Here is a 13,839-nt window from a genome sequence, read left to right as displayed (position 1 = left end):
GGGAATTGACATGACTTACAGTTATGTAACAGTATGATAGAAATTAAAGGAAGGCAACAAAAAAACACAACATACTGTATCTAGAAGATCCAGTTGAAGGGCATAGTCTGTGTGGCTGTAAATCTTGTTACACGCCAGAAAATAGATATGAAATGGAGAGACATCTACACTGTCCTTATACATTCACCAATAGTGGGGTTTGGATTAGAAGCAGTGTTAGAAAAAAGGCCATGCCTTTACATCAAAAGGGTTTATCCTGTACGGAGAGCATTTTTACACATCTTTTAGGCTAAATGTCTTTGACTCAGCTCTCTGTTGTCAGAATGGCTCAACTTTTATCAGTCTCAGCAGTACTTCGGCCTTAGCTGTATAATTTTGGCTATGCTTTGATCTTCCTGTTACCATTAACATCATCGATAGTATATTTACATGCTAATGCTATGTTAAATAATTTACAGGATGAGCAAATATCAAATGTTTCATTGTAAAAATGATACTTATGACAGTACAGGCCTTCTGTTAATATGTAAATAACAATGTAAAAGCGAAATAGATACATATCCCAATTTACTTCCTTACAAAACGTCTTATTTAGCTTATTTGGTTGCTGTTTCTCCCATTATCGCCCTACTGCCAAAGCAATGTCTAAACTGTGGAATCACCTCAACTGTTATTTAGTTCATTTTGGTATGCTGGCATAGTGATGAATATGCATTGTTTCATCATCAAACAACTTCATCACGAGGAACCAAAAACGTGCGAAAATGAGAAAGTGGAGGCAGACAGAAGAGAGAGAACAGTGGGGAGAGGACACCTGTAGCAGGCTACAGTGCACTCCTCTGGTGCTGCTTATTCCTGGCAGTCAGTGTCAGTGATGTTAGCCGGCCGGCAGCCAGAGGACAGACCCCGATGCTTGGCTTTGAAAAGGTACCCACTGCAAAAGCTTCAGAGCTGGTATGAGCAGGGCTCTAACTAAAATATTCTGTCATTGAAGACACAACTTTTTGTAGACATTTCTGAAGACGGTCCTTGTCTGTGTAACTTGTTTGCCAAGATGTGTTTCTCTTTTAGTCTAACCATACCATACTTCTCAGTCAGTTTTACAAAGTTGACTGTTGTCTATTTTTCTGCCTTCTGTCTGCACGTGGGTTTTATCTACCAGTCCTGTCAGACAGGTCATTTTAATGTTAATATTAGTGTGTAGTACTTTTAAATCATTAGATGTGTTTGTATAAGGCATTTGATGCTTGAAATCAACTTGGAACCACCATGTCTAGCATCTCTATTTATGTCTATTTATGTGGTTGATACATACTCTGGCAATAAGTAATTAAACCCCAATTAGCCCCCATAACACAAAGTGATCCATTGTTTCTGTCATCTGACTGCTAGTCTGTCAATCAAACAATGTTGCAACACAGTTATGTTTAAGTCTCAATAAATTGAAATATTTAATAAGTGTTTTGTTGACATATAACAATGTAGTATTCAATTAAAAAATCTGATTACAACTTGAAAGAAAGTAAAAGGAGCATCCCTTAACAGAGGCATACCATCTATGAACCCTGATTCTCTTTTCATCGGTTGTATTTATCCTATTTCAGCCCCTATTTTTAGCCCCTATTCCTATTTCAAGTATGCATGCAGGATAACAGGGGTATTCAATTAAAATTCACTGAGGTCCAATTTGTGAAGGTCCAGAACATCATAATGTCTGTGTTATTTTTCAGTACCTTGAAGTAGCATAGTAGTTACATCAGCATCTGTGGCTAGTGGGTAAATTGTAGACTGTCAAATAAATACAGTAGAATTAATGTATTAGTATTTACATTCAGATTGTGAGATTCAAATAAATATTAACAAAAATAAAATAAGAATAAAAAAAGAATAAGATACATTTTATTTTCTTATATCAAATAAAGATGGCATTTTAAAATGCATTACAGAAAGCTTTTGATTGTTTCCTAAATAAAGTGCTAGTTTTAGAAAAATAAAAAAAAATCCCTTTTTTACTTTTAAACTTAAACCTAATTTCACATCAAATAACTTTATAACAAAACATCACAACACATATTAACTCTTTTCTCTGTGTGTATTTCATTGACAGTGGAGTCTCTTTGCGTGTCCGAATTCACGGATTTGATTGGCTGATTATTATCATGTGAGAAGATTAGCTATGCACAGTGGTGTTTCCAAGGGCCGCTCCACTTTTACCATAATAGCTGGAGAAGCTGCGCCTCTTAAAATAGAAACGCTCAGACAAAATTTAACAATCCTCAATATTTCATCAGATACAGGTCCAGGTCCAGATAGGACGGCGTCTGGGTCCGGATCCAGACCGCGGTCCACCTATTAGTGACATCTGCAGTATAACATACATATCCCAAAAACAGAAAGATTCAATTATTTTAAATTTAGACAATAAAAAAAGAACTGTGCACAATGCTTAGCAGCTTGATGCTTATCCTGTATTAGTATTCTTTTCGAGAGTGTTCAACACCTGCTCAATGCCCTTACAGTAACATAATTCAATTTGACTTTAAAACAAATTCTACCAATCCACTTAACCCAGCCACAGATTTTTTGTTGCATTAATACTGTATGAAGCAGTAGTGCTGAAGGTGCAAACATCAATTAGATGTGAGGACAGGTTCCAAGAGATGCTGGTAAGTTTGCAGGTTTAGCCAAACAGCTCTTATCTCCAGCTGGCAGCTGGACGTGGCAGAAATAACTCAATTTAATACCCATGGCTGTTGCGTGATAATGGCTGCACTCCTGTCACGATGGGAGACTTCTCACCTCTTTAACCCAGCAGCTTTGCTTCTCCTCTGCAAGCTGATGGCACTTAGGTGAAAGAGGTAAAATTCATATTGTCTGCCCTCATCCATCCTTCATCCTTCCCCTCATCAATCATATCGGGCATAATGTTTCTAATGCTTCCCTCTCTATTCGTCTCTATTCTGCCTTAAGTAAATAAGGCTGAATTATTTCCATTTGAAGTACTGAGTTATAAGTCTGGTGCACTCTATTGCACACCTCAGTGCAGCGTCACACACCTCTGACTCAAAGTCATGCTGGAGCTCCGACCACTGGAGTTCTGAAAAAAGCTTTCATTAAGCGACCATAATGTAACCTTTCAGGGAGAGAGACAGCCTGGTGACTCATAACCAATCTCAGTCTGCCATACAATATTTGGCCAGTCAAAAGGATTTCAATTCAGTCTCTCTTAGACGTGAGGGCTCACACACAGCATAGCAGACAACTTTGAAAAGCTCTATATGACAGGTTTGCCAACTCTTTATAGATGAGCTTTTCTCAAAACTCAGTTTTTTGTGACAGGGACTTCGAGACGCCATGAGCTGTCCCTGCATCTGACACTTTGCTCCAGAGCATGATATCTCAACAAATATTGTCCAGTCTACAATGAACTCTGACATTCTTCTCTAATTCTAGTCCAAAAATTCTCATTGACCAAAACAATGGTAGATGATAAAGTAATTCAAAAAGACACAGTCAGGTAAGTATGCTCCCCAGTGGAATAATCACAGTCACCTAAAGGCAGGTTTATAGTTGTATGTTAAGAGCTAAATAATTTAAACAGTAATCACATATGGGTATCTATCTAGGGTCAAAAAGAAGATCTAAGTTTAGAAGATGTATGCTGTGAAAATTGTTAAGCCCCTTGAGGCAAATTTGTGATGTGCGATAATGGCCTATATTGGTGGTGCATTCAATGGGAGAAATCCAACACCGACTTATAAATCAACACCTATGCTGCAGATATTTGCGGCGGGACACCCATAATCCTCTTGTACCAACTGTAAATCCAGTTTAAGAATAGCAAATCTGTCTCATTCAGGCTGATGGTAGAGGGGTGGACCACATTTTCCAATCAAATGACTCACTATTGTTGCTACTCAAACAGAAAAATTCACACAAGTTCTGTGATTAATATACCCTCAAACAAATACTCAAACCAAAACAGTTAAATGAATAACATTGTTCTCACCGCTTTAAGCTTTTAATCACTGACCACAGCTGGTAACACAGCCTGGTAAAATACCAATGAGCTAATGCGGATGACTTGCAACCATTCCTCAAGCTGAAACTAATGCTAATAGGGTCATTCAGTGCTCCACATAATGCATTAATTAACAAATACTTTAATTATTCCACACAACACTTGGGTTGTTTTAATTTAAAGTCTGTATTGTAAAGTATGAATCTAATGTACCAGTCACAATCACCCATGAAGCATCATTTTCTTGTTTGTCTCGAGGGTAACTCTCTGTGTACAGTATGTTTGAATACTAATTTGTCATGTACGGGCCACAGAGCAATCTCCCTCTTATTTACATGAACAGCTGACTTTGCCAGAGCTGTCAGCAGAATTAGTCTCTGCTCATCACTGATGAGGTTAAAGCAAGAGATACTGTATAAATAAGAATATAGAAGAAGGTTAGGTTTACTATTTCTTGTGTAACCCAAAGAACAACCCATATGTTCTGCTTAGTGACTAGAAACAATGTGATATTAATTGGGTGTTCTGTGTGGACATCTTCCACTGCTTTACCTCCCTCCAGCACTTTGTGCATTTTGTTGACCCCTACACACACACGCACACACACGCACACAGGGCAGATAATGACTGTGGCTGGTGATCCAATTCAGTGACTATTAGGAGGGATAATGTGATGCTGCCTTGTGCTGTTCCTGGGCTAAACATAAACAACTTTGCTCACTAACAACAATGTGGTGAGAGGACTGATTCTGTTAAGTAACTCAACTGTTCACTTTATTCACTCGATGCCTCTACCTGATAGTCACAATGAATTAACCCAACAAAGAAATCAATCGTGCATAACTGCACTGTATATTTTGACCAAAACTTGTCACCTCCAATGGGTGAAATAACTTACTGGATTTTTTTCAAGAAATGCTCACATTATTGCACAAAACGAGGTTCTTGCACTGAGAAAGTAGGTCTTTTGCAATACTGATGTTGTTAGGTGTAGTTAGATCATCACAGAGACAAACTGCATCTTAAATTGCAGCAAAAGCAGGAGCCTTCAGCCACTGGTAGCACTCACAAAGGTCAGGACATTGCGTTATCAAAGTTCAAGAACAACAGTTTTTTCCAGTGATGATGTGAACATAAATGCAGTCCAAAACAACCCCGAATAGAAAGCTCAAAACTAGATGGTGATCTAGCATATTAGCTTGTAAATCATAAAAAAACATAGAGTAGCCAGTTAAAATAAATAAATTACACAGTTCTGCTTTTGCAATTAAGCAAAGCAGCCTGAGAATTTGTTGAAACTATCACTATAGCCCACCGACACTGCATAGACAATAGGTAGCCCTGTCTCTTTATGGACTTTAAATCAATTTGAAATTTCAAAGGATCGCTCATTAATATAGTCTGGATGAAATGATTTATAAAGTGTATAAAATGTCCCATTGACTAAATTGCTGGTGAATGAAGTGGATGAGTCAGTTATTTCATTCATTTCAGTCAATTTCAAGAGTTTCAAAATGTCATGCACAAACCATAAGTAATATTCTATAACATCAGTGAGAGAAAAACTCTTTTTATTATTCTTTATAACTATATTATTTGGGTCTTGTGCTATTTTTATATTTTAACAATCAGCACCTTTGCTCCAGTCTTCTACCTGTTACACACTGGCTGACCTGCCTGAGTTAACCCAATGGTGATAGGCTGGATGACACCTGGGCTTCTGCTGACCCTTCCTTGAGAGAGGGGTTTCACCCAGCAGTCAATCCCACAGACCCTGTGACCTGAACTGACCATCTGAAAGTTACCCTGCCTAAAAGCCTCTATTAGATGACTCTGAACCATGGCTGCAGCCAGGAAGGCAAAGCTATCACTAATGTAATTTCATGCACAACAGCAGTCTCTGCAGCTGAATTTATACTGGGTCCCACATGCGAAAAAAGGGGGAGAAAGGAAGACAGGAGCGGCAACGGAGCAGAGACTGACTGAGAGAAGGGAAGCTGTGCGGAGCAGATGTTTTACCACGGCAGATCAAATTATTGAACTCCATTTGCAGTATTATCATTGTAGATTAACGTTTTTATGAGTGTGTGAAATTACCCATGAACACCTATTGCCATGCAATACAATGAGGCACACAAGAGTCATTCTGCAAATAGAGACGCTGAGGATAAAGATAAAGAGGGAGCTTTTCCATGTTATCTGGATTTTAGGAGACGGCCCACATGAGTCAGTTTCCCGTTAAGGCAGTAAAAACTTTTCTAGCCCTTTAAAAACCACTGGTCACAATACTGAAACCTCAATCTGACATCAAGGTCACCTCAAGACATTAATAAAGTGCTCCAAAAGTTGCTAGTCACAATGAAAGTTGACTGTCCGTGTTTTACATCTTTACCAATAAAACCAGTGAAACTGACCTCTGTTGTGTCCTTTTTTGGGGTCCAACAAACTTAAAACTGCATGAAACCAGCACTAATGCATTAACAATTCCTCATGCAACTCTTCAGTGCTGAATCTTTTTACTTTCATAACTCTCATTGGCTGGACAACATGTAGAAATGTATTCCTTGTGGCTTTATTGAAGTGTTGCTGTGTAAAATTGCTAGACTTATCATGATCACTGTTCCAGAGCCCAGCTTTACAGGGGATGAGAGGATCGCAAGGCAGAATGGAGTTTGGTGAGTGTTTTTATGTTAAAGCACATTTAGGGGGGATAGACTGCATCAGCAACCTGAGCTTCAAGTACGCCACAATGTTCCTTAATAATCATGTTGCTACAAGAACAAGGATAAAAGTGTATCCTTCCACCACATAAGATCCTACACATATACAGGGATATATCTGACAATAATCTGAGGCGTGTAAACATAAACAACCAGGACAAATTTACTTATAGCACTTTTTGAGAGAGGCGAGCAGAGTGTGGAGATACCAGGATCACTCTATTTCACAGATCAAGACTGACAAGAATCAAATTTACTGGTGCCCATGACACTAATATATATATATATATATATATATATATATATATATATATATATATATATATATGTATATATATATTAGTGTCATGTATATATATATATATATATATATATATATATATATATATATATATATATATATATATATATATTAGTGTCATGGGCACCAGTAAATTTGATTCTGACATACTGTCTCTAGTCTGACCTTTTTTGCCTCCTGAAATATGGACAAAGTCACTGTTGAAAGTTAGTGTTTGACTTAATGTGGTAACTTTCGATAAGCTGATAAGATATGCTTTGATTGGTTTCGATTTTTAAAATTAATTCTAAAGCAATACTCATATGACATACAGTATAGGTGTTTGACATATAAGCCTGAAAAAAAGTTTTTGAAAAAGTTTTTGAAAAAATTACTATACTATAGCCAACTACTTTCGTTTTGACATGGCAGCGGTATCTGCAAGAACATCTGGCGTATTGACGTGGTGGTCCGTTGATGCTATTTTCACTTCACAATGAAACAAAACTTCAAGAAAACAATACCGAGGACATGATCTCGGTGTCCTCAATGGTAGCTACGGCCATGAATGGAAATCATTGAGTTCTGTTCTACTGACTCTTACATTTCCAAAAGTATGTGTGGTCTTGTAGATTTTGTACTGGAATTTAAATTCATTTACTAGTTTATTGTGTTAGCGACTAAAATTGTCAAATGGCATGAAAGTTATTGTGAATAAAATTATAATAGGGTAAAATTTGCATATGTAAGTCAATTTATAATGATTCTTTATCATTCCTATATCAAATTCTAGCATTTCCTTGTGTAATTTTTTTTTTTTTTTGCATTATTTTTCTTAATCAACACAAGTAAGACATTTGTTCTCAATCGTTCAATATACGTCCAATTTATTTTGACATACTTTATTATAAAAGTACCAAAATGCTTGTAACCTTTGCTGACACTATTTTCCATCTGCCCCATTGAGGTTTTTATGATTTATACTCAAAAAGCCATTTTTTTTGTCATAACAGAGTCACACCAAATTATGTGAAAAGGTTTTGGGTCACTGGAATCATCCCTCATTTCCATACTGACTGTGAAGTATCTACACTGTAACAAAAGTTAAAGAGTCTGAATTTAACACCTTTTTAGGTCCTGATGTTGTGTAAAAGTCTGTTTGTGTTTATTTTTTACAGTGATCAAATACCCTAAACCAACATTAGAGCTAGTTGTCTTCTGCAAATCTTAACCTTATCCAAAAACTTACATCAACTAATTGTTTCTACTGTACAGCACTTAAGCATAACCTAACCTCAGTGCTATGTGAAAAACTCTCAATTATTATTTGAAGGGGAAACAGACTGGCACATCACTGACAACCAACCTGTATTTGACTACCAATACAAAGAGAAAATTCATATTAAAAATACCAATTTTGTATAGGGAACCCACCCAGTTTGACTATGTGAAACTGCTCAGATTAGCTTTGGTTAAACTTTGTTATTCATTTTCACACAGTCATGACTGTTCATTGTGACTCGCGTTTCCTACAGCAGTCATTCTATGAAGGCATCCCTTCACGACCAGTATGGAGAAAAGATGATTACAGAAGCCAAAAACTCTTAGAGTACTGCATTAAAAATGATTTGGAAAAAAAAGATGATTAACTTGATTTATCTACAATTCATGAAGCAGTTGCAAAAAATGCAAGATCACCTCACTGCCAGTTGAAAGAAACAAAATACTTGAGATATCCAGCAAAATGGAGCCACAGAGCTTCAGTGGGTCATGGGATCAATTTGACAGAGAAAAAAGAAGAGTAAACAGCAGAATGTTGGTCAACAACAACATCTCAGGTTGTGGGACGCCTTCATGCTTGCGTGTTTTCGAGCCACGCTCCATGACTGCTGTCACATGTGATTTATGATCCTTTTTGCCTCAACACGTCACTATCAATCACTGTCAACACAATTACTGACCATCGCATTACAAGTGGCTTTTCCCCCATTCAGGTAGGTGTAGTTTTACTTTACAGCATAGGGTTCAGTGCAAATCAACAGTACATATTTTACAAACATGAAATACATATTTGAAAAGCAGCAGCATCCACCCAAAAAAGGCGATATATAATATATATATATATAATTTGCAAAGTGAGCCAGCAGGGTGTTCAGAAAGACTAGATACTATCCTGTTGTTGTTACTGTTGTCAGGAAGGGGCAGGTCTCTTTGTTAAATGCCTCAGTGTTGACAAGTATTACAACCGTGAGCAGAATGGAAAAGGCAAGTAGACAGATTTCACTCTGAACATACTGATGACTCACCGCCTCAGAAGTGAATTCTGATGCCACACACCCGAAACAGTTCAAAGCTCCTGCAAATACAACTACAACACTGCCTCCACATATTCATTACCTTCGACGGACCTTGGCTCAGTAGTAGTCAAGACAGCTGTCGTCAGCTTTTCAAAGGGCTTTAGACAGTGGTAAATAGTCAGAGATATATTAAAGAGAACACCCACAAGCCAATAAATGACATTGGACCCAGACAGGGAATTAAGAATTTTCTTCTTGGCATTGTAAGATATTTATTGTCGTACTGGTGCACATAAGAAATAAGAATAAAAAAGTCTTGTGAACAATAATTTGCCCATGATGTTGACTTATGGAATGGGAGTAATAACTCTACCTCCTCTGGTCTTTGATCTGCTGATCAATATTTGATTAGAAGAAGGCTGGCTGCATCAGTGGACACACACACACACACACACACACACACATTCACAGTGTGTGGTAGTGACGGGCAAACAATGGAGGAACCTGGGCGAGATGGATGAGCTGGCAGAGCATGACCACTCTTAAGGTCAGGACTGTAGATAACGCAGCATCTTTCATTATCCGCTCTTTTTGTAGCTTACTTCTCTCATAAAAAGTGACCCTTTTACAGATTCCCTCTGTGCTCAAGAGTATTTTCTCCAGGATCAAGTACCTCTAGGTAGCACATTTAACATGGGGTATCAAGTCAACTAATGTATGGGTATAATCAGCATGATACATTACACCTTTTCAGCGATGCTAATAGGGTCATTCATTGCTCCACATAATGCATTAATTAACAAATACTTTAATTACTTCACATAAAACTTTGGTTGTTTTTAATTACACTGTATTGTAAAGTACTGTAAAGTAATTTGAAGAAGACCATATTATACTCATTAAGATGCATATTTATTCATAAAAGGTGCTACAAAAATAGACCATGCAATCAGTTGGGGGTTTCTCTACTATTAAATGTAAAATATGCTTGAGTTCGAGACAGAGATACCACTCTAATGATGTAACGCCATAAGTACTATATGCAAAAATGAGATCTTGAGCTTACTGACATACCCTGCTCTATTTTAGCATGTAATGTGGCTGTATACATTTATGGTCCGCAACAGCCACATATATACCATACTCCCACATACACAAGCCATGATACTGTGTCTAAGTGATTCTCCACGAGATGCCAGACAGAGCTGAGTCCTCCTTGCTAATGCATCACATGCTCTCCTCAACACAACTGATCACAGCTCACTGGCTGGTTGGCTTACTGCTCAACCTAAAGCCCCATGTTGGGATTGAACATGCTGGCTGGTTCAATCCCAATATCAACATTAACGTCCCAACGTCAGGCGCCACCTCAAGACATGGCCCTGCATCAATATGGCTACCATTTGTGTACCATCTTTACTTCTTCCTCCCAAGTTCACAAAGACACCGAGTTGGGGGGTGGGGGGAGATTGGAGTTGAGAGAAACAGAGTGTGGGCTGACGGAGTGAGGATAAAGGTAGAATGGATAGATGCTGCTGCCAGGACCTGTCAGTGGTGACAAATGGATGTTTCGAAGATGAAGCAAGTAAGACATTAGAGAACAGTGATGTGGTGAATCACCGGTATGAGTGTGTGCGTGCATCTGTGTGTGTTTTATATGTGCCTGTCTTTGTGCTTTAGTGACTGTGTGGGTGAAATGAGAGAGAAAGAGTGTGTGTATGTGAATAGGTGTGTCCCAAGCTGCAAGGTGCCAACCCTGACAGCGGCCCTCCAAGATGGGAGAGTGCTGGGAAATTGATTTAGGTGGTGTCTGAGGACGACAGAGATGAATCTGTGTGCCTGATTACAGGAGAAAAATAGCAAACACCATGAGATAGAAATGGCAGAAAAAGGAATATGGAAGAGAGGTGAAAGGCAGAGAAAAAGAGGTAGAGAGAAACCAATTTTTCAGATATGTAAATAGATGAACAAATCAGAAAAAATAGAAAACAATCAGTGTTGAGCAGTAACGCTTGGGTAGTGTTTCACAATTCTATTAGTGTTTTCAGTTACATGTTGCGTATGTATTACATTTTGACATTCACTATTTACATTACAGCTAACCTTAGTAATAATCGCGTGTTTCAACATGTGGATGTACGTTTTTTATGTTGTCTTCCCTAACGTTTGATTGACGGTTGACATCAGTTTAGTCTGTGTTCATTTGACAAGCTGGTCCAATTAACGTTAGCTTGGCACAGTAAAACGGCTAGCACCTACCAAAAGTGGAGGAATACGACTCCAGGTTACTCCAAAATGTAATAAAATGTGTTAGCTGGCTTACTAATTATCCACTTCATTCAGAAATCAGCTTGTTTTGTTCATTGTTTGGACTGAACCTCTGAAATCCAGGGATAGCGTTAATTTCAAGCTAGCATTAGCTGTTGATGACATGGAGGTTAGTTGACTGGCTTACTGAACTGTAATGTCTCGTTTTTTATTTCTACATGTGAACTACAGAAGTAGGTGTTGAGACTTTTAAAAGGAATGGAGCTATGCTATGTGATGAAAGTAAAGCAACAAGTAGTGTAGCTAAGTAAGGCTGAATTTTTACAGATGATTTAATAAAGGCTTATTTTATGTTGAGTATTTTATCTGGCAAGCCAGAGTGTCAGCAGATGCTGTGTGCCTCTCCCCACACATATAAACATATGGCTCTATCCAGAGAGGTGCCCTTGTATGAATATTAAAACAATTCCACCATGGAATAAGCCTCTTCGCAAGAGCCCTGCTTAACTTGAGTACATACTGATGGCATGTGTTAAAATGATTTATCCAATAAGTTAAGGTGCTAAGGGAGTGAAATGAAAATGTCAACCTATCAATGTTATCACACTGTTGCCTCTGACAGGCATTTTCAGCCACCTGATTATTGTGATGTCCTGTTGGATAGTCAATATTCTCTTCATCCTATTAAAGCCTGTTCCCTCATCATGACTTTCTCTCTTTCTTTTGAATCTCTAATTATTTGTTATTAAGTCCATAACTTTCAGTGCATCACCGTATCTGGATCTGAATTGATTCTGGCATTGTGTCTATTTTTTATTGGGTTTTATTGTTATTTTATCATCATCACTAACATTCTTCTCCACCTATAGGCTATCTGTTTTCTAAACTCATTAATCTGGGTAAAACACATGGCTTTAAGTTGATAGATTTTTGTCTATAACGTATATATATTTCCTTTTACTGAAATAAAATAAAATGTAACTTAATTTGCATTACTAGCCAGTATAAACTGTATTCCCCACTGCTGGTGAATACACTGCACAAAATGCAAAAAGTAGGTGAACATTCATCAAAGTTATATTCACTCACAGACAAGCCACTGGTGATTAATAATGCTGCAACTTACTTTTACTTCACAGTCATACAGATGTTTTTTCTTTCTTTTCAGTATTTATTTTAAAAGGGAAGGGGGGGGGTGTCAATTTTCCACACTTATTATGTTGATCACATACACATGATGAATCTCCTCGGTTCTGCGGTGGTCAGCTTGGCCGAGCCTGTCTCTTTCCTTCCCAGCCTCAGGCAATCCATCTGGGGACACTTCTGTTGGCCCTGGGGTCCGTTTGGATCGACCAGGGCTCCTCCAGTACACAGATACAAACACTGAGTCGGCCAGGGTGAACACATCTCATGTCCTTTAGACTGTTTATACTAAATGTTCCATCCACAAATACATATCAAACTAAAACTATGATCCCAGTTTTTGACCACAGACAGTTCTGATATCCTTTGTGTAGGATGATTTATAGCAGTGGTCTAAGTTATACTTTCATGTGATATAAATGTTGCCAGCACAATGACAATAGTAGGCTTGCACCATTTTGTCAATCAACATATGATATTGGAAACGTGAACAGGACCATGTCGACTTTGAAGTCTAGGGACGTCTAGAAAATAAGGGACAAGGCTTGAGATTGAGCCGTAATTTGTTTTCAGTACAGAAAGGCTCCTCGTGGCCACAACCTTTTATCGACCTTTAAATCTATTTGCAGGAAGGGATCAAAGCTCTAGGCTGATCTGTGCAAAGCCAGCTGTTTAATACCAGTGGCATATGTGCACTTTTGACAAAGTCACATCCACCTCCTGAGATGAGCTGGGGCTGTGGACAACATAAGTTATCAACTAAACTGAGCTGGACCAACCACACAGAAAGATTGTCGGCTCCATAATTATATGTTAAGCTCATCGTAATGGGCTCCACATCACTAATAATACAGCTCTGACAGCTGTGAAAAATATATTAAAAGTCTAATTTGCTACATAATTCTACATCCATTGAGTTGGCTGGCGGCATTAGTTTCATATCATGAACGTTAAGTGTCATCAACTTGTGAAAAGGCCTATACATCGAAGCAAAGGTCAAAGCTTCCCTGAATACAAAACTACCATGACCTGAAAAACAAAGCAAGTACCAAATTGTTAATCCACCCTGAAGATTGGAGAGATGATATAAGAATCATTACTGCTCAAGGC

The sequence above is a fragment of the Scomber scombrus genome, chromosome 9 (assembly GCF_963691925.1).
Source record: "Scomber scombrus chromosome 9, fScoSco1.1, whole genome shotgun sequence".
NCBI lineage: Eukaryota > Metazoa > Chordata > Actinopteri > Scombriformes > Scombridae > Scomber > Scomber scombrus.
Note: the sequence above shows the minus strand (reverse complement) of the source record.